At 37.6% G+C, this 27,717-nt stretch overlaps 1 pseudogene; it reads left to right on the plus strand.

Annotated features, from left to right (window-relative positions):
• LOC131323670 (uncharacterized) overlaps window positions 1–25,158 on the plus strand; it is a 105,631-nt pseudogene extending 80,473 nt beyond the window's left edge.
• The last annotated feature ends 2,559 nt before the right edge of the window (window positions 25,159–27,717 follow it).

Below are 27,717 nucleotides of genomic sequence, written 5' to 3' on the forward strand. Positions count from 1 at the left end.
GGTCCAACAAATATCTAGATATTTTCTAGGGATATTCTAGAACTCTTCTAAAAACTAGGTTTTCTAGAACAAGATATTTATACTTCTCCAAAAATATCTTTTATTTGGGCTTCTTTATTGGGCTTGTCTTGGACTTTTTTTCTTGGGCCAAAATACCAAATCAAGTTTATGCTCCAACACCAACATCGCCAACGTAACCTCCACAAGCTTCCTCAGCACCAAGCCCGGCTGCCAACCTAAATGCGGAAACCTAAGTGTCCCTTACCCGTTCGGCATAGGGGCTGCCTGCTCCTTCGATTCGAACTTCACAATCAACTGCAGCACTAATTCAGAGCCCTTCTTAGGCGTCCTCGAGGTCCTGTCCATCAAACCAACCCAAGTGCGGGTCCAAAACGTTGTTGCTTCTATGTGCTACAACCAGACCGGGGCCGTGACCAATAATTCCGGGACCTCAATCTGGTCCCAGCAGTTGGCCTCGCCATACACGTATTCGGACACGGCGAATAAGTTCACGGTCGTTGGCTGCGATGACTTTGGTGAGCTTTGGGGGGCTGGTCAAGCCGAGTACCTCATTAGTGCATGTGGGTCCAACTGTTTCAACGGTACGGACTTGATTGATGCAAATTGTACCGGTGTTGGTTGCTGCCAAACCGATATTCCAAAGGGGGCCAGGGGCTGCAGAAGTACGAGGTTGTCCTTTCTAGCTTTTCCAATCATACCCAGGTTTGGACTTGTGTATTCTTTTTTTTTTTTTTCATTTTTTTTTGAAAACCAACACATGAAAAAATTAAGGAAATCTCTAAAAAAAATCACTTAATTACCACAGGTTATTGGGTACTCCAACCGCCACGTAGTACTCCAATTTCATCCACGTACATCTACAAACTTGTGCATGAATTAGGAGAGTCACTGCAACCAAAATGGTGTATTGCGACAAAATCTGAATTTCGTTGCCAAATTGGACCTATTTGACGAGAAAATGGAAAGGCGACAAAAATAGAAATCGTCGCCAAAAGGTATCATTTGGTGTCGAAAATGGATTTTCGTCACTGAATGGTACTATTTGGCGATGAAAAGAAAATTTCTTTGCCAAACGCGATACTAATTACTTTTTAAATTTCAAAAAAAATCAATATATTTGAAATAAATGATATGATATATGTATTATACATAGATTACTTTAAAAACTATTTAAAAAATAGTAACATATATTTAATTTCACAATAATATCGACAAATGATAATTGGTGGGAATAGTATTTTGGGAACCGGAGGTCTTAGTTTGAGTTCGAGCAACAACAAATTGGGAATTTTTTTCCTAGTTTGGTCATTTATGGCAACGATCGCCAAAATGTGCGTTTGCCGACGAAAAATATTGTCGCTGATTGGTGGTACCCCTTTTGCATGAAGCAAAAGACGACGAAATTGGGCAATGATTTTTTTGGTCGCCAAAAACTTTAGCGACGAATTTTACACTTTTGGCAACAAATTTTTTCATTGTTAAAAGACCAAATTTGTTGTGGTGAGTTACCATAGGAGCACTACAGAACTACTGATCAAAAGGTAATCGTCGTGTTGGATTTTCAAATTAGTTTTGGATTGAATTTAGCGATGAGGTTATGAATGAAACTAGAGGGAACATGTAAGATTCACGAGATGATAAATGGGAGCTAGTATACGTATTGTTGGATTAGCTAGCTAATTTTACCCTTAAAAGGTAGAAGGACATGTTCCCAAGTCCTAGTCCAGTCCTCTTTTATTCTAGCATCAACCCTAAGGCGAAGGGAAATAAACCTTTCTTTGTTTTTTTTTGATAACCAAAAACGCTGCCCAGAGGGCTTACAAAGAAAAAAAAAACTCCTTAGAGCATCTCCAGCCTTGACCCATTTTAAGACTCAAATTTAAAAATGGGGCAAAAATCACAAAAATCTCTCTCTAATCTTTGACCCAAATCCTTCCCCATTTTAGATTTTACCCATTTTTTTGCCCAAATCTGAGACAACTTTTACCTTGACCCATTTCTCCAATGGTTAGTTAGAGAGAGAGAAAGAAGTAGATGTGTAAAATTTGGGTTTGATAGTTGGAGACGTGTCTACCCAAAATGGATTTTTATCCAAAATTTGACTCAAATTTGAGGGAAAATATGGGTGAAGGCTGGAGATGCTCTTAACCAAAAGGGAAACAACATAACCGGGGGGGGGTGGAAGCCACCCAATTCTGAGGGAGGAGACCACCCCTGGCCTTCTGTGCGACGGCATGAGCAAGCCCGTTCGCAGTCCTTCTAGCCCAAGCAAATTCCAACCCCATTTCCAATCTCATCTGCCTAACATCCCCTGCAATCGCCAGGACTTCCCAAGGTGGGCCTAATTCGGACACACTCAACTTGATGGCATGTTGATTGTCTGATTCGATAACCGCCTTTTGCAAGCCCAGCACTTTGGCCATTTCACATGCCTTGCGGATTGCCATCAGTTCTCCCTGGAAGGGAGATGAAATCTTCACTGCACCAACAGCACCGTCAATAAGATTTCCTTTCCAATTCCTCGCCACCACTGCCACAGTCGCATCCCTACCATTCTTTTTTACGGCGACGTCACAATTCAACTTCACACATCCTCTATCCGGAGCCCTCCACTGGGAAAAAAGGTCCTCACATGTTGGGTTATCCATTTGGATTGAGGTAGGCACCACACAACTAGTATATTCGCTTATAGCCTCCCAGTGGACGAATCAAACACAGCTTCATTTCCGGCCTTCCAAATGTACCAAGCAATGAACATAATTTTTTCTAAAAACCTCGCAGCATCTTAAGGGCAATAAACCTTGCTCCACCATTATATCTATTTGTTGAAAAACATAACCCAAGAAATCGAATTTAATACCAAAAGGCTAAAGAAATTCAATTTTTTGGGGCACATAGGTAGTTTTTTTTTTATTTTTGATCTGCGGGCACATAGGTAGTTGGGTGAAGGATCCCATGCACCTCGCTTAAATTTTTTGGCAACGGAGGTTTTCTCTCGTCTCTAAAAGGTATTGCACCGTCTACTTAGTCTCGTTCTGTGTTCTTTCTATGCCCCCTTGCCATCATATTTAGAAATTATAGATGGTGACTTGATTGAATACCGATTAATGCGATAACGTAACAAATATTTCTTGATTGTCCCCGATTATCAAGATTTCGATTGTCCCCAGCTCAAAATTGGACGTTCCATCCCTTGGAGGAGAAGCTGCACCGTTTTCTCCTTTTTCCGGTCTTGTTCTTAAGATCATAACCACCTGAAAAGTCATTCTCTCTATCTTGGTCTTATGCTTGTTACAGGTTTGGTCATTCTACAAATGTGGCTATGCATTTATGGGAGAGCAGGATAGCTTTCATTATAGCAGTCTATCAGATATTTCGGACCCCACTTTCGTGGACCGAGTGCCCATAGTACTTGATTTCGCGATTGGAAACTAGAATTGTGTTGAAGCCCCGAACTCAAATGCATATTTGTGCCAGCCGAATACTTTGTGTACCAATATTACGGATGGTGACTCTGGAGGATATCTTTGCACTTGCGAAACTGGTTATGAGGGCAATCCTTATCTCAGCCCTAGATGCACAGGTTTTTTGTTGGCTATGCTGTTTTTGTTTTCCCAACTCATAATGCTATGTGGTAAACTCATAAGTAAAAGAATAAGATCCAAAGTTTTTTCACGAAAGCAAGCATCAGAACGTAACTATTATTTAACGTCGAAATTAAGTATCAGTATGATTCCGACTTTAATTATGTCACATAGACACTTGTGAGATGGACGTTTTGGATGTGGGTGGTGTCTCAGTTGGTCGAGCACCGTTTGGCCCATTCATTTGGCCTGGGTTAGATTCCTACGCCTGCATTGGCGGAGCTACTAAGAGGCTTGCCTCCACCCCCACTGTTTTTTTGCAAATATAATTTTTTCCCTTCGTAGGGTTATATCTTTCTTTTTTTTTTTAAACGTAAGGGCTGTGCCAGGCCAGCTTAAACGTGCACCTCGATATTCTCCTCCCCGGTCAGATCGAGGGTAGGCCATCCACACTGGGATTAGGGAATTCACAAGAAATCCCTCTTTTGCCCTGGCTCAAATTCATATTTATCTTGTATTTCTGGACTATCTTTCTTATTTACATAAGTTTTATATTTCATGTATATCATTTAATTTTTGAGGAAGTTTTGAAGATCAACATTTTATTGGTCGACTGTGTATTTTTGGATTATCATTCAATAAAAACTTGAATGACTGGATTTAATTAGTTTTGAAGATTCACCAAATGAAAATTCCACCACTGCATGCCTGTCCCACTCATGTGGTGGCCTCCCCTCCCCCTTTCCCCTAACAAAAAAAGATGGACGTTTTAAAATCTCCCCGATAAGTTACTTTGTTGTGAAATCATAAGATCAGCGTACCAATATATTTCTTAACGATTGACTGGTAGATATTGACGAATGTAAAGATCCCAACCTTAACGACTGTGATGGAAATGCAACTTGCACGAATACTCCAGGAAATTTTAGTTGTTCATGTAATCATCATTTCTTTGGCGATGGAAGAGGGTGCACTCATCAGGTCACACAAATCTCAGCGATCAAAGTTATCTCTAGGTACGTACGTACGTAGTACATAAAACGTGCTTCAGATCCAATTCTCGGTTGGTAAAGTCATGCACAATAGTAATTTAGATAGAGCTATCACGCAATCGTGATCGTTACATAAGAATGAGTGGTGTAGTACTGGACAATCTCGGCCAATATCAAGTAAACATATAGGTATTGAAATTCCAACATCTTCGTCTATCGCCTTACTGAACTTTTTGGCTTGTTGGTCACAATTGGAATTTAAGGCTTGATTTGGTTAGGTTTGGTACGATTTGGCTACAATTGCTATTTCTTGATCTTAAAAAGTAGTACACCATGTTCGCACTTTCATTTTGTGCCACATAAGATCACAACGTTCTTGTTGCGCCCCATGGTCTAACAAGTTTCACCCACCAAGCGACGCGAGACAAGTACCCGCTTAAGCACGTCAAGTTTGTCACTTGTCGGACCCGCCCGAGCATGACAAGTATCTCAAGCTCCTCACTTGTCGGGCCCACCCAAGCATGACAAACACCTCAATTAAGCTCCTCACTTGCGGGACCTGCCTCACACTTCCGGTTGATGTCAACTCTCTGATACCCCTGTAACGACCTGCACAAACTGATCTGCTTAACTTTTAGCCTAATCACGTGGCTCAAAAGATTAATCTCGAGTTAATATTAGCTGGTCAACCTTTACTTATATATACTAGCCCATACTTCTCTAATTTTCCAACGTGGGATGGGATTCCACAGTTACTGAATATCTTATCTTGTAATCTTATTTTATATAAAATACTCTATCAAAATGAGGTAACAGGAACATTTCAAAGCAATACGCCATGTTGACGGGCTTTAGCTAAACTTGCTAAGACTTAGTTCTGTTTTCAAATTTGTCGCATCATTCTGTATTGATTACTTGGTTGTACATTTTTACGGTTTATATTTTAAATTTTGTCATTGACATAGTAGCACAGTCAATGAAATTAAATTTCTTAGAAATCTTCAACTTTAAATGGAGAAGAAGTTTCATCCATTTTCAAGGGAAAAAGGACATGAATGGTGAAAAAAATGATCATATGGGTATGTAGTGCCACCAATCCATTGGAATCATAACCAATTTCCACCCGTGATAAAGACAAAGTCTGGGCAAAGCTTATTACAACATACTGCGAAATAGCTTTTATTTGTCTTTAATTAGTAGAGATTATCTAATGACTGAATCTATACCTATGTTTTGTGTAGGATTGAGCTTTGGCTTCGTGTCATTACTGATTGGTGTAATTTGGATATACTCCTGCATCAATAGAAGGAAGCTAATCAAACTAAGAGAGCAATTCTTCCAACAAAACAGTGGCTTATTAATGAAACAAAAAACTTCTTCAATCGATGGAACAAGTGTGGACTCGTCGAAGTTCTTTACAGCTGAACAGCTAAAGAAAGCCACTAACAACTATGCCGAGAACCAAATAATTGGGCATGGTGGATACGGTGTGGTTTACAAGGGAATTTTACCAGACCAACGCGTAGTCGCCATCAAGAAGTCCAAAGTAATGGATGCGAACCAAGTAGAGTAGTTTATCAATGAGTTGTTGATAGTAACACAAGTTAACCATAGGAATGTTGTCAAGCTCTTGGGGTGTTGTTTCGAATCAGAGGTTCCCGAGCTTGTTTTTGAGTATATACCAAATGGCACGCTATTTGAACATATTCATAAGCCATTATCTTGGTTAACACTGGAGCATCGATCGAGAATAGTCATAGAAACAGCTAGTGCACTTTCCTATCTTCACTCTGCCGCATCCATTTCGATCATTCATAGAGATGTTAAGTCTGCCAACATATTGCTAGATGCTAATTACGTGGCAAAAATGGCAGATTTCGGTGCTTCGAGATTAATTCCCTTGGACCAAACTCAAGTGACTACATTAGAACAAGGGACTTTAGGTTATTTGGATCCCGAGTACTTCCAAACTGGCTAGTTAAATGAGAAGAGTGATGTTTATGGTTTTGGAGTGGTTCTAGTAGAATTATTGACCGGAAAAAAGCCTATTTGTCTTGAGAGGTCTCAAAAGGAAAGGAATTTGGCGACCTACTTCCTTGTGTCAATGAAGGAAAATAGGTTGTACCAAATTTTAGAGCCACGGGTGGTGAAGGAAGGGACCTTGGACCAACTCCAAGCAATTGGGGAGCTTGTGAAGAGGTGTCTTTGCGTGAAAAGTGAAGAGAGGCCTACAATGAAAGAAGTGGTTATGGAATTAGAAAGTTTAAAGAAGTATAAAAAGGATCCATGGGTTAATCAACAAAGTCATGAAGAGAGTGAAAGTTTGCTAAGTGACGAAGCACCAACAGACATTTACGCTTTCTCAATAGGTCCTTCTACTGGTGACATATTTGGGCAATATAGTTTTGGTAGCAGCACGACATTTCCGCATAGTAAGTCGTTCAACTTGTGCTGGTGACATCTTGCGCAATAGGTATACGAAGGTAATGTGTTGGGCTTTCTAATAGCATTGTGGGGTCCTATAGACAAAAACGCTTTGCAAATATGCACCGGTCAATTGTGATTGTAGGTTGTTCTTCGTTTGGGTCTGTATCATTTGTAATAAGGTGAAGATCTTATTTGTTCATGTTATGGTTCATGTTGTGGTTAGTGAATTCATTTTCTGGGCCGGTCTGGCTCATGACTAATATTGTTTTCTACTGTAGTAAATTATGGTCTTGTGATGGTGTTTTATAGAATGTAGTCTCTTTTGTAGCAAGTCAACTCCTATCATTAGTCTACAATTCGTTGAACTTGAACAATACAAAGGCCCTGGGGAGGGAGCTGTATCCATTCCAAAAAAAGATATCTTCTACATGAGTGAGGTTTTTTTTTTTTTTAAATTTTTTATCAGTAATAAAATTGTATTAAAGAAAAATTAGACCGAGGGTACATCAAGTTAATTAGGAGAGAGGGGAGGGGAACCCAACTAACGGTTGAATAAAAACAACAAAATGGACAAAGCCCAAACACCTAACGAGCCAAACCGAAACACCTGAGAGAGCAAAGCCCAAATAGCATAAGGGCCAAGCCCAAACAAGGGCTAGGCCCAAACTAAACACTTGATGGGCCACCCCAAACGTGAAAAGAAAAATCCTAAGCCTCAAACCCTACACAGGAATTTGGCGTGGTTGATTGGTATTATGTCTTGCAAAGGCAAGGTTTTGAGCAGCAGCAGATGTTTGGGTTGTTTGGATCCTAGTTTTCAGCTGCGGAGGTCTTGTTGCGTGTTTGGATTGTGCTGACAGCTTTGGTAGCGCGATTGGGGTGTAGTTGGGAGTTTCGGTGCTCGGGTGTGGTGTATAGTGGTTCACCGTGGTGTCGTGGGTCCTCGTTTTGCCGGCAGTCGCACACCAGAGCCTGAAGTTTCAACAAGGCTCGCACTGGTGTGGCCCTACCCTTATCATTGGGTTTCACTAGTCGGTGGTTACTTGTCGGCGTCATTCTGCTTCTGATATGGGTGTGCCAACCTTGAGTTTTTCTGGACATCATACGCGCCTAGGTTTCATCTTGTGCTAATTGTGGGTTTTGACTGGGTGTCTATTTGGATACTCAACTACCTTTGCTGCGATGGGTTCTTATGTCCCGACGTTACTGAATGGGAGCTGTTTGAAAGAGACAAAGGAAGTTTCCATTCATCTCCTAGGGTTTCATTCAATTTTGGGTAAATTTTCATAGTCGTCCCTCTAGTTTTAGAAATTGAAGAGATCCCTATTTGCAGAGCTTAATTGGTTTAATGTTTCTCCATACCAGCATGGAGTCCTAGATAGCATTGGATTAGAAGATTCATGTGTAGTCATATTGTAGTCTTAAACTATTGCGATTCATGTGTAGTCATATTGTAGTCTTAAACTATTGCGTTTTCTACAACATGAACGGTTCGGATATGGGCTCGAGATGAGGACAAAATTGGGGAGTATTGAGGGATGGGGTATGGAGAGGAGTGCAACTCATTTAAAAGCTCTCCATTCCTAATGATACCTCATCTTTTTCAATGTGCTTAGGCCATCCACAGTGGCATAATCAAAAGCAAATTATTTTTAAAATTAACAATATTGGGGTAAAAGATGGCTCACAATGGTATAATCAAACTTAACAATATTCTTAGAAATAATCAAATTTTGGGCTTTGGATAACCAAAACTAGGAACATTTTTCAATAATCAAAATTTGTGGATCTCACACCACATAAGTTAACTGGTTCTAAAATTTATGTACAAGCGTGTTGGAGGGAAGTGATCAATGGTGGAAAACATTTGTTGCCGCATTAAGGTATTTCACTTTTTTTTTTCCGTTTTTTTTTATTCTTTTTTCGTTCCTTTTCCTGTGGTTGAGTACATAAAGAAACTTACATTTTTTTACAAATTCAAGAACACATCTGTTTTTTTTTTTTTTTTGGAGTGCATGATTTTTTTTCCAAATTCATAATATTAGGGAAGGAAGTCACCAATTTTTTTCCCTAAAATTAAAGGAGAAAATTGATATATTTTTGCCAAAAAAAGTGTTATGGAGGGAAGTGATCAATGGTGGAAAACACAAGGGGAGAGAGAGTGAAAATGTAGTGTATCCCTTATTTTAGTTATGGACTAGAAGTGACCATTGTGGACCTCAATATTGTTAAGCTTAGTAACCTCTTAAATGGATAATTAAAAGCTGATGTATCAACTTTTGGATATCCATTTTTGATTATGCCACTGTGGATGGCCTTAGAGTTGTAGATTAGCCAAGTTAAACCGAGTAGTTACTGATCCATCAAACTTGACTTGAACAGACTTAAAAAAAAAATGAAAAAGAAGCGGTCAAACCGATCTCAAAGGACACTATAAAGCCAGGTCATGAGTAAATTATTTTCTTCTGTTACATTAATTATCTTAATTACTGAGCAGAGTCGCGCTAATAAACAAATTACAACAATAATATGTGTTCAATGTATGCATGCTTGTTTATCAATTACATCATCTGAAACTAATTTCTAATAGATCACGAGATCAGCTGAAATATTTCTCTTAATATGGAAACTCTGCTAATTAAAGACTTTGTCTAAGGTCAATGATACTATGTGGGTGTTTACGAGAAATTATTTTTGCAGATTTTAAGATTCTAGTTTTGGAAAATCATGATCAGTTTGGAATGGTTACCAAAAATTATAAAGAACAGATTCTCGAATTCTGGGGATTTTAAAAAGCTAACAATCTGATGTCGATAACTACTTATTTAAATCACACAATTTGAAGTTTTGATTGGTGATTTAATCATTCAATTACTGATATCCACTTAGTTATTTTTTGCAGGGAGAGTTAAAATATAATGTTCTAAGAGATGGACCATTATGATCATCAAAATAAGAGTGAAAATATGATGGGTAATGTTTAACTACTTTTGAAGGCGGCTTAACAAAATTAAACTCAACGGGAAACCCTATTAATACAACACTATGCATAACCATTTTGTCCAATATGTTGAGGTGACATTGTATCATTGAGCAATGTCAACTAGCTAGCAACTTGGGGTGCTAGCTAGTTTGGCCGGCGATCGCGGTGCTGTTGTCTGATCGTGGGTGGCAGCGGCGGGCACCTTGGTTGGGTTGGATTGTTTGGGTTTGTTTTGAATTTCTTGGGTTGGGCCTAGCCCTCTGGGCTAGCTGCTCTTTTTTTGTGCTTAGTTGTTTGATTTAGGATTTTTAGGCCTTTTGAGGTGTTGAGCTTTACTTGTTTTATTTGGACTTGTAGGCCTTTTTAGATGTTTGGGCTTTGGCCCTTTGAATGTATCTTTCAACCTTTGGTTGATTGTATCTTTTCCCCTCCCCTTAATAAAATGTTTGCTTTCGCCGTTCAACAAAAAACTAGCTAGTTAGCAACTCATTCATTGCCCAATGATCCATGCACGGCCACCTATGCATCTTGTGCATATTGTTGTACAAAGTACTGTGTTAACAACATAACCTGTAAAGGGAAAGTCTATTAGTCTTGGCTAACAGATTAATCTCTCTCGAATCCAAACTTAATTAAATGGGAGCTATGCATTATAAAAGAATTTCATGTTTGTTTTGAGTCTCTAGACCCAAACTTTCTCTCTGCGCATGGTCTCAATAATTTTTTCTTCAATTATTATTCTCATTTCTCAATCGATCTCTCTCCACTCATTAAGTCATCTGTGTATGACTAGTCCAAGCCAGAAGACTAATTGGTTTGTACTAAACTAGTCAAGACTCTGGGCATGAATAGTCTATGTAATAAATGTGTGCAGTAGGCTTTAGTAGTATAACTAATATAATTGGTGCTTGACGACAGTAAACCAATTATATGTTTATACTGTTTGTGTAGGTAATTAGTGATGTAAGCGTCCCCTTCTTACGCCTATAAAAGGAGGACTTCCCCCATTGTAAAGGACCAAGTTAGAAAGCCAGTTATCTCAAAAAACTTAAAAAAAAAAAAACCCAAAAAACTAATTCCTTCAAACCCAAAATGAACATGGCCCAATCTTCGGGATAGTTACTCTAGCTACCTCGATCCCTTATTCTCAAACCGTACATAATACAAGGTTGCAAAAATTGAGCTTCTGTGGTTCTCAAATATAGGTGTTGAAAAATTTCTCAATTCAATATGCCTGTTGACATCAATTGACAAGTATAACGTATCGACATATATGTAATTTATAATAGAGAAAGTATAACCTTGGTTGGATAGTTTGTTGCACCTTTCATCTAATTTTCTTCCCCTCGATGTATCCTTTTCGAGTTCAATAAAATGATTCGTTTGCCGAGCAAAAAAAAAATAGAGAAAGTAAACTTAAGGGGTTGATTATGGGGTGGCTTGTGACATACAAGTTTAAAGCTTGCTTCTCCCAAAAGTCTCACGTTTGAAGCTTTTCTGGTGCTATCGATCTTCTGTGACCAAATGATACGGGGTTTTATCATGATTTTAAACTCATTCTCTGCTTCTGGACAATAAAATTACATCACTTGAAATTAATTGAGATTCGCATACCTTTAGTTATCATAAAGATTATGTAAAATATATCATGACGCCATGACGCCATGATGTGTATGTGTATACTCTGATGGAAAGATGAAGCATGGTTTGTGATGAAAGATTTATGAGGTCAATACAATTCTCAAAGCTACCAATTGGCAATGGTATAGGATTATCTAGGTATTACATCAGCAGGTTTTGAGCTCTTCTTAAGCTGCTAATTAATCCACCAGAAGTCATTTTATATTGGACCTGAACTAATTCTTTTTTTAATTGAATTGGACTTAAGGCCTCACCAAAATCTAATTAGTGTACTACAGGGGTTATAAAATTTAGAAGTGGATTTAGTGGGTTACAAACATTCTATAGTGGACTTTCTACCAATTTTTTACATTTTATAAGCAGTCAACCCATTGGAACTGTTTGTGATCAATATATGGTAATTAGTTGGTCACTCGGGACCACGCTTCAAGTTTTCACCTCAGCAAGGAAACGGGTAAAAATCATAAACAGCCCCTCATCTTCAAAACCGGTCAAGGAGACCCCTCCATTTATCAACCATTATCACTTAAACTCCTTCCCTCACAATTCCATCCATCATTCTTATGGGAAATGGTCACATGATTACATCGAAAACGTTTTCTTTCTGTTAAATTTCTTGGAGGGTTCCAATCTAAAACCAATTGGCAATAGATGGAGTAGCCTCTAGAATTTATTAATTAAGCTTGGGTGGCTTAGATGAGCGATGTGGGATAAGTCAAACATGTACGAATATTGCAAAGATTCTCCTTGTACTCAAATGCTTCAAATTAAGGAATATATTTTGGAACCAATGCAGAAAGGGAAATATTAGAATTAAAAGTCGTGATTTCATCGTGCAAGTAACTGCATAAATATGAAAATTCTTATGCACCTGAATAAAATTTCTTAAAACATTGAAAACAAGGTCATCAACTTTTTCTTAATGATTTTCTTTATCTAATAATAGCAAATTAATACTCCCTCTATCCCATAATATTATTTATCCATTTAGGGATAGTGCCAGTTTCAGATCGAACAATAAAATAATTCGTGTGTAATCTTTCAAGTTTTTATAGTAAACAATTATCATAGGCCACCAATCAAGTGTTGTACGGAACGGGGGAAGCTGCTGTGCAGCTTCGTGCTGCACAGAGTGCTGTGCACCAGTCGGCGACGCCTTGCCGGCATCGGTCCTGTGATCGGAGACGTTCACCGCGTAGAGCTCGTCGAGTTCTACTTGTGCACCAAAAATCAGCTCGATCAAATATCGTTAAGTGCCTCATTCGAACACATATAACTTGAAAAAAATGGATCCAGTGGTTTTGATCCAGTGTTTTGTATCCATTAGGATTTATTTTTTTTCAAGTTATATGCGTTCGGATGAGGCACTTAACGATATTTTATCGAGCTGATTTTTGGTGCTCGCGTAGAACTTGACGAGCTCTATGTGGTGAACGTCTCCGATCGCCGGACCGATGCCGGCAAGGCGTCACCCATGGGTGCACAGCACCCTGTGCAGCACAAAGCTGCACAGCAGCTTCCCTCGTTCCAGTGTTGTACAGATATAATTAGGCTCCGTTCCAGAACACCTTCTTAAAAAATAAGTATTTATTTCACATTTTTAAACTTAAAAATAATGTAAATAAAAAATTATTTTTTAATTTTTTTTGCACTGTATAAAAGATCTCGATAAGATCTATCAAACAAGATCCATATTACTAAGAAAATTATTTGTGTAAACACATTATTTTTGAGCTTGAAATTGCCTTCTTAAAAAATAAGTACTTATTTTCAGTTCCGGAACGAGGCCTTAGTATACATGTTAGAAAGCTCCAGGTCCGTAAACTATAATTACGTCATCTTCAATATTTTAGCCCCAATTGTAAAAACATGCATGTCAGAACGAGAAGCAATAATATGGAATACCCATTTATTTAACAACTAGAGCAAGAAGGAAATCAGCAAAAATTATAACCGAGAAGGGTTTGATCTGAGCAGTTTTTCAAAAATTGCTCAGATCAAGCCCTTTCCGGTCATATTTTTTGCCGATTTTTCGCTGACACTCTTAAAAACACATTTTAAACACATTGAACGGTTCAAATTATCGAAATTCGATCGAGAACAATGATGTGTGGATAGTAACAAAATCAAGGATCCCTAACTTGAACCGGACTGTATATATATAGTCCTTCAAGTCAGGTATATACAGTCAAGTTCAAGTTAGGGATCCCTAATTTTGTTACAATCCAGACCTCGTGCAAAAGTCTACTTTTCCGATCAAATTTCGATGATCCGAACCGTCCAATGTGTTTAAAAGATGTTTTTAAGGATACATGCGAGAAATTGGCAAAAAATATGATCGGGAAGGGCTTGATCTGAGTAGTTTTTCATAAAAACATCAAAATTCGATCTGGAACAAAGAGGTGCGAACCGTAACAAAATCAGAAATCCCTAACTTGAACTGGACTGTGTGTGTGTATATATATATATATATATAGACACACACACACCCTCCAAGGTAAGATATGCCTAATACATACTCTAGCTTGAAAATAAATTTATTAAGAAATGGATTATTCTAAAATCCGCCCAAATAGATAGGATAATAGGTAAAAAGGTGCATTGATATCCGAGAAAGGTGTATTGATATTTGTGAAATATGCATTGATATCCGAACTTGTTTAGAAACATGTGTAAATTGTCCTCGCCTAGTGGGTGGAGGTTAACAAAACCGTTAAGAAATTATGATAAGGGTACATTGAGGAGAAAAGCAAGAGCAAGGAAAAACACCAGCTTCATGATTTTTATAAGCAAAATGTTGAACCAATTAAGACAAATAAAATATCCAACAAAGTGTTGAATGAAACTACGCCCCAAAATCGAACCAAAAATCTTTTTTGCCGTTTCAGAAAAAAAAAATTTCGAACCAAAAATCTGCACAACCAAAAGAAAATTCTAGAAATGATAGGCTTGCAATCAGCAACCAAGCAAAAATCTGTGCTCTATGGACCATAATATATAGCCTGAGCCTGACTTCTTATTGGACCGAAAGTCTGAAACAAAACCTAACTGTAGACATCCCATTTTGGGACCCTCCAGGTTAATTCCAAGGATGCTACCCTTGATGACAAAAATAGCCTTGAAAGAGCAATTGGATCGATTGTGAACCCCTTTAGCACTTGAAGGAAACGAATGCACTAGGTTTAGAGCTAAACACGTGAGCAAACGAAACTGTAATTATTAGATATTCATGAAACAAAAATGAGTTGTAAAAATTAAAAAAAAAGATGAGAGGTGAATTTGGAGAGAAAAATGGCGATGCAAATTAATTTAGGATACTTTTATCTGTTTTGAGGCATATGGGAGTTGATGAATAATAATTTCTAACTATATAGGGCCAGTACTAGTGTAAAACATATTTTAGGTTGTGAGTGAAAATTATACAAGCTATAATAAGAGGGACTAAAATGCACTAGTTCAAAGAAATACAAAGAAGTAGACTGGTTCTTTTGTTTTGTTTTGAAGGACTGCTTAATATTATAAATATACGTTTTCGTGAAAGTTGAATGCATTTTATTACTGGTCTGGTGGTACGGTACCTAGCTTAGATTAGGGGTACTTGGGTTTATACCTTCTTTTTTATTTTTGTTGTCCCTAAAAAAAATATTGGTCAAGTTTCTATGTTGTTAATATTGGTCAATTTTGCCGGTAAAAAAAATATTGGTCAATTTTCTGCGGTGGACAATACTATTCGCCATTTATACCACCATGCCAAACACCCAAGTGGCTCAAAATGATTTTTCGAAAAATTCATCATCATCATTGAAAATCTTTCTTTCCTTTGATCCCTTCGTCATCGAAAATCTTTACATCAGGAAAACGCAAGTTGATCTGTTTTTTTTTTTTTCCGAGAAAGCAAAAACAATGCAAGTTGACCTTGAACGTTTAGTAGTACTTCATACATTATCACATCATTGTCTTAAATTATTACAACTGGAAAAAGCAAGTTGATCTATTTAAAAGCTCTCCATTCCCAGTAATATCTCATCCTATTCAATATGCTTAGAATTGCAGAGAAGCTTATCTAAGTAACTAATCGATGACTTGAAAATTTGACCATCGACTTGCAGAAGTAGTCAAGTTAATTTTACTTGTCACAGGAAATTACATCTAAGTCGATCGAGCTTAATTTGAGCAATCTGTTTTCCTGTGTTACATAATCTTCCTTGCTGATCAAGTAGAACTCAGCAAACTTGAATTACATGTGTTCAATCAATGTAATCAGCAAATATTTAAAATAAGTAATGATCAAGAGTCGAGTTCAAATATTTGATATTCTAGGCTGTTACTACTCAAAATGAGCTAATGAAAGACTTTGTCTAAATTTTTTTATTTTTATTTTAATTTTTTATGTATGGAAGGCATATTTTATGTATGGATAGAGTCAGTACTTTCTTGATCTGCAATTTTTTTTTTTATTAACACTCGGCAAATGGTACATCCAGTGTCCAATAAAAAATTGGACGGAACACCAAAAGGGAAAATATCAATATAGTCACAGTACTTAATCAAGGATCTGATCACATGGAAATACTCATCAACTTTGTGGTAACTTTGAACTAAGGACCAAAATAGCTAGTAGATATTTTGAACTAAGAATCTGATAATTTTGGGATGCCAGCCATCGTGTACTTTTGTAATCAACGGGTTGTCTTTAAAATCTTAAATTGCGAAAGTGTGTAAGTTTAATTTGTCCTAAATATAAAGCGAATATAGTTACAAATTTCTTCATTTGTAGTTAGGGTTCTGTAGTCATTAGAATGGAGTTACGTCATTCCTTGAACTAAAATAACGTTCTTTTTTATATGAAGGTCAAGATTCATAGCTTCCCACTTGTGTTTAAATATAGTAATTTTCGGTATTTACTAATATTACTATGTAGTGTGTGTGTATATATATATCTCACTGGGGAGAGAGATAGACACATCCAACACTATGTGTCCATCCTTAAACATGTATGTCCATGCAGTACTCCTCTTGTTTCTTTCATGGCTCCTCCTATTAGCACAACCCACGCTGGGAAAAAACATAACCGCTAACATCGCCAACGTAACCTACAACAGCTATTTTGTCACCAAGCAGCCCAGCTGCCCACTTGAATGCGGAAACCTAAGTGTCCCTTACCCGTTCGGCATAGGGGTTGCCTGCTCCTTGGAGTCGCACTTCCAAATCAACTGCAGCACTTCGAAGCCCTTCTTGGGCGACCTCGAGGCCCTATCCATCTCACCAACCCAAGTCCGGGTCCGAAACGTTGTCGCTTCGAGGTGCTACAACCAGACCGGGAACGTGACCAGTGCTTTTAATGCCTGGGCCTCGTTGCCGCCGGCCTGGCCATACTCGTTTTCGGACACGGCGAATAAGTTGACGGTTGTCGGCTGTAATGACTTTGGCGAAATCAGGGCGTCTAGTCCAGGTGGGACCCTCCTTAGTGGATGTGGGTCCCAATGCTACAGCAGTACGGACATGATTGATGCAAATTGTACCGGTATTGGTTGCTGCCAGACCGATATTCCAAAGGGGCAGAAGGCGTACACCGTTTCCCTTTTTAGCGTTGCGGATCATACCGAGGTTTGGACTTGTGTATTATTTTTTCCTTTCGTTTTTTTGAAAACCAACACATGAAAAATACTCCATCTGTTTTATTTTGCTTGTCCATTATTTTTTTTTTAATCTCTATTGTGTCTATTGCATATATATTTCAATCTATAATATTTTTTTCTGATTTCGACAAATTTGTATTATAGAACAAATTGAAACTTATCACATAAGATTCATCTTGCATATATTTTTTTTATATTTTTTATATATCATATGGAAAGACGTACGCTATAGACACAAAAAAGGAAAAAAGAATAATGAACAAGTCAACAAAATGGAATAGAGGGAGTAATTAAGAAAATCATTAAAAAAAATCACTTACTTGCCACAAGTAATTGGATACTCCAACAGCCACGTAGTACTCCAATTTCATCCACGTACAACTACAAACTTGTGTATGAATGCAGAGAGCATCATGGTAGTGCCCCATACCACAGGAGCACTGAATAATTACTGACCAAAACGTAACAGTCATGTTAGATTTTCAAATAAGTTTTGGATTAAATTTAAAGCGATGAGATTATGAATGAAACAAGAGAAAACATGTAAGATTCACAAGATGATAAGTGGGAGTTAGTATAAGTATTGTTGGATTAGATAGTTAGCTAATTGGGATACTTAAAGATTCATCCTCAGTCCGCACTCAACTTAAGTTTTCATCCTGGTCATTTCAAATAGTAATGATATCATCTCGAAATTTTAAAAAATCCAAAGCTACCCTTAGTTAAGCTGAAATGGAATGTATATATAGCATTGAATTTTGAGACCTAAACTTAATTCCACAAGCCTCCCTGAAAAATAGCCATTACCCAAACTGAAAACCCATAAATCTCGGTGAAACATTAGCTTGAATTTTGGATTTCCATATTAGATTTGAAATCCCGAGAAATCTCAGTAACCAAATGGAACCCATTTGCATAGATAGGAACAAAATACACGATCCCCCTCACACCGCCCATCTCGCTGTCGCCATCTTCCATCGTCGTCGCCGTCCTCCAATGTTGTTGCCCAACTCGCTGTCGACGTCCTCCATAACTGTCGCCCATCCTGCACTCCCCCTCTTCTGCGAATTCAAGGATTTTACCGTCGACCACTGCCGCTGCCCAACTCATCTGGCCCACCGTCGCCGAGAGCGGCGAGAACCAAGTGTTTCGAGATCACTGGAAAGAAGAGTCAAACAAGCTTCCCTGATTCAAAGATCATTCGGCCATGATATCATCTTCGACGAAAACACGGGGGTCTAGTCCAGACAAAGGAGTGGTCCTGAAACATATATTTGAAAGAGAAATTTAGCCTCGAATCCTCACGTTGGGCTCTCTGATTTTCTAAAAATCTAAACACTGAAAATCAAAACGCCACAAATCGGAGAAGATCAGTCTGTCCTCCATTTTTGAAAAATCGGTAGAAGAAGAATGGCGCATGCATTCGTCCATGCCATCCGAATGGGGTTTTAGTTTTCATGGTAAACTATTTGTATCATTTACCATGAAATATGTTTTTCTGTTATTTTCATTTGATAAATTATTTGAACCATTTACCATGAAATATTTATTCGAATCATAGGATTTTTTTCGTGTTCACGTTGTAATTGTCATGGGATATTTATTGTGTCCACATTGTAATTGTCATGGTAATTTAACCATGTAATGTCACGGTAATTTAACCATTTAATCATGTAACGGTTTGAGTATGTCATGTTATTTCTTTTTTTATGGTTATTTAGCCATATTCCATTTAATAAGATCAATGAAAAATATGACTTTTTATTGTCTGATTGGCCAACTAAAAGATTGAAGAAAACATTCAAAGATGTGGTCAACTTATCATTTTATATTCCTAAAAAAAATCAATTCCACAAATAAATTCCATGATAAAAAAAAGTAATCAATAATATTTAAATTTACCAAATTCCACTTAATTAGAAAAATAATCCAATTCAATCCCATTAAATTGGAAAAACAAACCAATTCAATCCCCCTAAATTAGGAAAACAATATAACATAATATATGTATATCATAGTGAAAAATGATAAGAAATGTAATTCACACACTAAGAGAATAAAAACATAAGCATGAAAAAAGGGCGGGATGAATTCTTACATGACATGGATAAAAAGGATGGATATTTAAATATTCCTAGCTAATTTTACCGAAAGAAGGTAGAATTGAAGACTTTTACGTATATTTTTGAATGAAAAATCTTATAAAAACAGTATAATATACGGATTAATATTAGTTGAATATAGGAGTATTAAGCAACATTGAGGAAGTGTTCCCAAGTCGTTAGTCCTGTCCTCTTTTTACTCTAGCATCAAACCTACTCATAAAGCTAGCGAAGGGAAATAAACCTTACTCCACCATTATATTTGTTGAAAACCATAACCCAAGGAATCGAATTCAATGCCATAAGGCTAAAAAAATTCAATTTTTGGGGCACATAGGTTGTTAGGTGAAGGATCCCATGCACCTCCCTTAAATTTTCGGCAACGAAGGTTTTCTCTAGTCTCTGAAAGGTATTGCACTGTCTAGTTTGTCTTGTTCTGCGTTCTTTCGGCATATGTCTTCGTTAACTAAAATAAGTACTTACTTGAAAAATAAGTACTTAGTTTTTGAATTAAATGTGACGCATTGTGAGAGAATAACATATCTCGTAAAGAAAAATAAGTATTTAAATAATAATAAACTTAGTGAAACTGGGCTTTAGGAATTATGTATGGAGACTTGATTGAATACCAATTAATATGACTACGTAATAAATGTTTCTTGATGATCTTGGCAAGCTTTAACAAATCAACGATTTTGATTGTCCCCGGCACAAAATTGGGTAAAATTGGACGTTCCATCCCTTTGAACAGAAGTTGCACTGTTTTCTACTTTTTCCGGTCTTGAACATAACCACTTGAAAAGTCATTCTCTTCTGTCTTGTTCTTATGCTTGTCACAGGTTTGGTCATACACCAACTGTAGCTATGCGTTTGTGGGAGAGCAGGATAGCTTTAATTTCAGCAGCCTATCAGATTTTTCGGACCCCACTTTCGGGTACCGAGTACCCATAGTACTCGATTTTGCGATTGGAAACCAAAGTTGTGCTGTAGCCAATAAATCAAATGCATATTTGTGCAACCCGAATAATACTTTGTGTACTGATAATACAGAGAGTGGCTTAGGAGGATATCTTTGTAGATGCAAATATGGTTATAAAGGCAATCCTTATCTTAGTCCTGGATGCACAGGTTTGCTGTTGGCTATGCTGCTTTTGTTTTTCCAACTCGTTATGCTATGTGCTGAACTCATAATTATAAAAAGAAGACCCAGAAATTAGCGTACCAATTAATATATTTCTTAATGATTGATTGGCAGATATTGATGAATGCGAAGATCCCAGCCTTAATGATTGTGATGGAAATGCAACTTGCACGAATACTCCGGGAAGTTTTAATTGTTCTTGTAATCCTCGTTACTTTGGCGATGGAAGAAGCGACGGACGTGGATGCACTCCTGATCAGGCCTCACAAATCTCAGTGATCAAGTTATCTCTAGGTACGTACGTACGTACGTAATTGCCTAGTACATAAAACGTGCTAGAGATCCAATTCTCTGTCGGTAAAGTCATGCACATGATGGTTGCTAGTTTAGCATAGCAGTTATCGTATGTATTTTTGATAGAGCTAGCTATCATGCAATCTCAATCGTTGCATAAGAATGAGTGGTGTATTATCAAGCCCGGCTCTGAGGTTTTCGAGGCTCTAGGTCAATCCTAAATATGAGACCCTTACTAGATAGGTTTTACCAAAAAAAAATAATAATAATCAACAAACAGTCACAATATGAAAAGGAAAAACTATAAAAAAGTACTCCTCTTCATTAATATCATAACAAGATCCAATGCACACACACCCCCATATATGCAAGATTATTTTTGGTTCCAAACTTGAATCAACATTCACCGATTCTCCTTGTTGATGTGGTCCAATGGGAGTGGAGTAGTGGACTGTGGATTTTGGGAAAATGACGGTTAAGGACGTGTTTTGATAATTAATACCCGTCAAAAACATTTTCAGCACTAACAAATGTTTTTAGTTTATTCTTGACGGATATTAATTATCAAAATACATCCTGAGCCGTTATTTTCCTGTGGATTTTTGCAAAAGGTATTCGGCTTTAAGGAATTAATTGATTGGGCCCGTAAAAGGTATTGTACCAGATTGGACTATAAAAGACTCCTGCCCATTCTAACTCTAGAAAATAGGGGGTCCTTATTGGCCCGCCCTATTTTGTCAGCTCCTATCTATTAAGTTCACCACTTGTCAAGTCCATTTCGTGTAAGCCCTGTTTTAAGTATACTATCTAGAATACCCCTGTCATCGTCTGTTACGTCATTACATTGTCCCGCTTCAACCTTCACGGCCGATCTGTATCTTCGCCAGCTTCAAGGTGTGATCGACGAAGGGGAGGCAGTTGTGGTGGGGGTTGAGGAGGAGGGCGAGGTGGCGATAGTGGGAGGCGATGAGGTCAGGGTCGGCGTGGCGGGGGAGCTGGAGGGCGGAGTACTAGTCGAGCTGTTGGTTGTGGTTGAGCCGCTTCTCGCTGGCGATGAGGGTGTCGGCGACGGCATGGATCTGATCGTCGCCATGGGGTGCTACAAAGGCAGAGTGACGGAGAGGAGAGAAGCTGTGGACGTAGATGAGATTTTCGGGTCTCATAAAAGGTCCCCTTGTAAAATACTAATGGTAGTAATTCACACACCAAAGAATTTACACCAAGAATTCACACACCGAAGAAATTCACATCCTCTTAAATTCACACCTCCAAGAATTCACACATTCAAAAATTCTAGAAAAAAACAAAATAAAATTTAGCAAAAGGACAAAATTGCAAAAGCATCTTTAAAAAGGACTTAGATGAGATAGCACCTACAAAAGAGGGTCCGCATGGAACCCAAGCAAAAAAATAGGACCGGCGAGCAATTCTCTCCACCTCTCCAATTTTCCAAATAATCATTCTGGATTGCTTATAATTACTTGTTTGTACAATGTAAGAGAGTGTGTGTATATGTGTGTATGTATGTATGTGTGTGTGTGTATATATATATATATATATATATATATATATATATATATATATATATATATATATATATATATCGGAGCGGTTTCGGGGATACCTAAAAAAAATCTAAAAGAACACCCAAAGTTCCTAATCGAATTTCGATGATCCAAGCCGTTCAATGTAATCAGAACGTGATTTTAAGGGTACCAGCGAGAAATCAGCAAAAAAACTGACCGAAAAGGACTTCATCTGAAGAGTTTTTTATTAAATGGTTCAATAAAAAACTACTCAAATCAAGTTCTTCTTAGTCATTCTTTTTGCCGATTTCTAGGGGGTACCCTTTAAATCACGTTTTGAATACATTGAACGACTCAGATCATCAAAATTTGATCGGAAACTATGATATTGAGATTTTGGATGTTTTTTTAGTTGTTCCCGGAACCGCCCATATATATATATGTATAACAGTCCGGTTTAAGTCAGGACCTTCCCTTTCCCGATCAAATTTTGATGATTCAAGCCGCTCAATATGATCAGGACGTGATTCTAAGGGTACCTGCAAGAAATTGGCAAAAAAAAAAAAAAAGACTGAAAATGGTTTCATCCTAATAGTTTTTTATTGAACGGTTTAATAAAAAACCACTCAACTCAAGCCCTTACCTGTCAATTTTTTTTGACAATTTTTTGCAAATACCCTTAAAATCGCGTTCTGAACATATTGAGCGGCTCGAATCATCGAAATTTGATAGGAAAAGAGGAGGTCCTGACTGTACATATATAGGAGGACCCCTCATATGAAACAAACCGTGTATGTATGTATGTATGTATGAATGTGTGCGTATGTATGTGTGCGTGTGTCTTTGTGTGTATATATATATTTTAATTTCTTCATTGACATAGTTGCACAGTCAATGAAATTTAATTTCTTAATTAGAATTCTTCCACTTTAAATGGAGAGGAAGTTTCATCCATTTTTAAGGGAAAAATGACATGAATGGTGAAAAAAATGAAGACGAAGTTTCGAGTACTTTGTTTGGTTGTCATCTCAGAACTAATCTCTCCAAATTTTTTTACTGTTTTGTCATCCGTATTTTTTTGTCTTTAGTGATTTTTTCAAATATTTTTACTTATTTTATACTTTTTGGACACAGCGTATCACTATTTAAAAAGTAAAAGAGTTTGTCAAAATGTTAAAAAAATTACTAAAGACGAAAAAATACGTAAATCTATAGAATTTTTTAATCTCAAAAATAAATCTCAAAATTGCAAACCAAACACAGTGTCTCGGCAAAACTCATCACACGTACTGCGAAATAGCTATTATTTATTGTTAGTAGAGATTACGTAATGACTGAATCTATACCTTTGTTTTATGTAGGATTGAGCTTTGGCTTTGTGTTATTACTGATTGGTGTAACTTGGATATACTCCTGCATCAATAGAAGGAAGCTAATCAAACTAAGAGAGCAATTCTTCCAACAAAACGGTGGCTTATTAATGAAACAAAAAATTTCTTCAATCGATGGAACAAGTGCAGAGTCATCAAAATTCTTTACAGCTGAAGAGCTAAAGAAAGCCACTAACAACTATGCCGAGAACCGAATAATTGGGCGTGGTGGATACGGTGTGGTTTACAAGGGAATTTTACCAGATCAACGTGTAGTTGCCATCAAGAGGTCCAAAGTAATGGATGGGAACCAAGTAGAGCAGTTTATCAATGAGTTGATGATAGTAACACAAGTTAACCATAGGAATGTTGTGAAGCTCTTGGGGTGTTGTTTTGAATCAGAGGTTCCAGAGCTTGTTTATGAGTATGTCCCAAATGGCACACTATTCCAACATATTCATAAGCCATTATCTTGGTTAACATTAGATCATCGATTGAGAATAGCCGTAGAAGCAGCTAGTGCACTTTCCTATCTTCATTCTGCCGCATCCATTCCCATCATTCATAGAGATGTTAAATCTGCCAACATATTGCTAGACACTAATTACGTGGCAAAAATGGCCGATTTCGGTGCTTCAAGATTAGTCCCCTTAGACCAAACTCAAGTGACTACATTAGTACAAGGGACTTTAGGTTACTTGGATCCTGAGTACTTCCACACTAGCCAGTTAAACGAGAAGAGTGATGTTTACAGTTTCGGAGTGGTTCTAGTAGAATTATTGACTGGAAAAAAGCCTATTTGTCTTGAGAGGTCTCAAGAGGAAAGGAATTTGGCAAGCTACTTCCTTGTGTCAATGAAGGAAAATAGGTTGTATCAAATTTTAGAGCCTCGGGTGGTGAAGGAAGGGACCTTGGAGCAACTCCAAGCAATTGCAAAGGTTGTGAAGAGGTGTCTTTGTGTGAAAGGTGAAGATAGGCCAACAATGAAAGAAGTGGTTATGGAATTAGAAAGTTTAAGGAAGTACAAAAAAGATCCATGGGTTAATCAACGAAGTCATGAAGAGAGTGAAAGTCTGCTGAGTGACGAAGCACCAACAGGCATTTACGCTTTGTCAATAGGTCCTTCTACTAGTGACATATCTGGGCAATACTGTTTCAGTAGAAGCATGACATTTCCGCTTAATTAGTAAGTTGTTCTACTAGTGCTGGTGACATCTTGCGAAACGCGTATACGAAGGTTATGTGTGTCGGGCTTTCTAATGGCATTGTTGGGTCCTATAGATTAAAACACTTTGCAAATATGCAGTGGTCAATTGTGAAGGTAGATTGTTCTTCATTTGGGTCTGAGTCATTTGTAATAAAGTGAAGATCTTGTTTCTTCATGTTGTGGTTTGTGAATTCATTTTCTGGGTCTGTCTCATGACTTTTCTTTTTTTCTAATATAAATTTTGGTCTTGTGATGTGTTTTATAAACTGTAGTCTCTTTTGTTGCATGTCAACTCCCCTCATAAGTCTATTATTCGTTGAATTTGAATAATACAAAGGCCCTAGGGAGGGTGCTGGATCCGTTCCGATCGAAAGGAAATATGTCTTGTACAAGAGTGAGGTTTCGAAAGCAAATGCTAAGAATCAATTTCAATTATTTATTAGATTTCTTCCCTATATATAAAGTGAGTGTCAGGAGCAACAACATGGCGTAGACATCCCATGTGGTAATCCGTAATACTTCGGCCTCCTGTCATCTTCTGATGAGGAAAATGTTGGTATTAATTATGATCACTCACAAGAGGTCAACTTAATGCGTAGACGTCCGAAGACACTGTTTTGTTGTTCCTTTTGTTTCAAACCGCGTGCGTCAAAATAATTTACTAAGTACTTGCAAACCTTTTTCGAGTTGTGTTGTCTTCCGAGCAGAGGTGTTTTTAAAACTGTGTTGAATCTTTTTGGTCCACCAAATGATTTATTTTTGGCCCTCAAATACCTAGTTGGGCATTTTGGAAGGGACAAAACTGAATTGTTGGTTAAAGAACACTATTTTTAGTCAAACTTGAAGCGAGATGTTGCTCGTTTTGTGCAAAGATGCTTGGTGTGCCAAAAGGCCAAAGGAGGAGTGCAAAACACAGGTTTATACCAGCAACTTCCTAGCTAGCAATAATGTCCCTTGGGAGGATATTTCGATGGACTTTGTTCTAGGCTCGCCGAGAATGCAACAACGGGTGTGATTGCATTTCTGTAGCTTTTTTTATAGGCAACAAAATTTTATTAAAACTCGACAAATGGTACATTGGGTGTGATTGCATTTCTGTAATTGTTGACCGCTTCTTCAAAAATGGCTCACTTTATACCATGCATGAACTCCACTGATGCTTCCCATCATGCTATTTTATTTTTCCGAGAGAGCGTTCATTTACATGGCATTCCGAAATCAATTGTATCAGATTGTGATGTGCAATTTATGAGTCACTTTTGGAAGACACTTTGGGAGCTTTTTGAAACTCAACTATAGTTTTCTAGTCCTTATCATCCTCAAACTGACGGGCAAACTGAGGAGGTGAACAGATCGCTTGGTAATTTATTGATGAGTTTGGTAGGAGACAATTCAAAGAGTGGGAGTTCATCATTCCTCAGGCTGAGTTTGCTTACAATAGTTCTTTCAATCGATCAACGAAGAAGGCCCTATTTGAGGTTATTTACGGCAAAAAACCCCATCAAGTTATGGATCTTTTGCCATTAAGTAATCAACTTCGAGTTAGCTAGCATGGATGAGGAGGAGTTTGCTGCCCACATCCTGCCCACATCAAAAGTATTCATGATCAAGTTCGAGAGCGCTTAAAGGAAGATTCTAATATTACAAAAACCAAGGCTGATGCACATCGGAGGAATAAAGTGTTTGAAGAAGGCGATCTTGTCGTGGTTTATCTACGCAAGGAAAGATTTCCAGAGGGTTCTTATAACAAACTCAAGCAAAAGAAGTTTGGGCCATGCCGAATAATCAAGAAGCTTGGACCAAATGCTTATTGATTGGAGTTGCCACAAGGGTTCTTTATCAGTCCAGTTTTCAAAATTAGCGACTTGTATGCTTATTATGGAGATGACGATGGTGATACCTTGAAGCTTGAAGATTTGATTGCTTCACGAGCAATTCCCATCAAGAAATCATTGATGTCTTGGATGTTCATTCCACCACTAGTCGTCGAGGAACCTATACACAATATCTTGTCCATTGGATGGGAATAGTGGTCTATCGTTTTCGCACCAAAAATATAATTTATAAAACAGGGAATTAACAATTATCCCAAAGAATAGCAGTTAAGTCCGAGATCGTCCACGGAGAGTAAAAAGCTAAGTTGCAGTAGTTTCAATTAATTTCTAATTTAATTATGAAACTAAAAGGAAATTGGATTTTGATTTGGATTTGATTAACCTAAAATTAAACTAGAATGCAAATTAAAGGAGTTGTAAACTGATGAGAGAAGGGACTAGAGTTTCCGATTCAGTCTCCCCTTACAACGCATTTATTTCGAAACATAGGGTTCACATTCAACATTCAACCAGATCACCGTAGGGTAGCAATTCCTATCGATAATCCCCAAAAATATAATCAAGATTCGTACTCCGTATAGGTTATCTCAACACGGCACGGATCGTCTCATTGGATTTGGATTTAACCATGGCACGATCCGTCTCACGTCGTATAATCTATCTCAAAGCCTATCTCGAAACATTCAAAATCATTGCATGACTGTATTTGAAACCGTGGATACAAACACATTCAAATATCAGAAAAATATAAATTCTCACAAAAAGTTATGAATTGACCAAGTCATGCAATCGAGTCGAATATAAAACCCTAAAAATCAAATAACTAAGCTACTTAGAGAGACCTCCTCATCATCCTAGTCAAGGGATTTAGCCGCGCATAGAGTTAAAATAAATAATCATGAAACAAATAAACTCCATTGAAATAACAGTAAAAGATTAAACCGCAAAGCTTGAA

The sequence above is a fragment of the Rhododendron vialii genome, chromosome 4a (assembly GCF_030253575.1).
Source record: "Rhododendron vialii isolate Sample 1 chromosome 4a, ASM3025357v1".
NCBI classification, from domain to species: domain Eukaryota; kingdom Viridiplantae; phylum Streptophyta; class Magnoliopsida; order Ericales; family Ericaceae; genus Rhododendron; species Rhododendron vialii.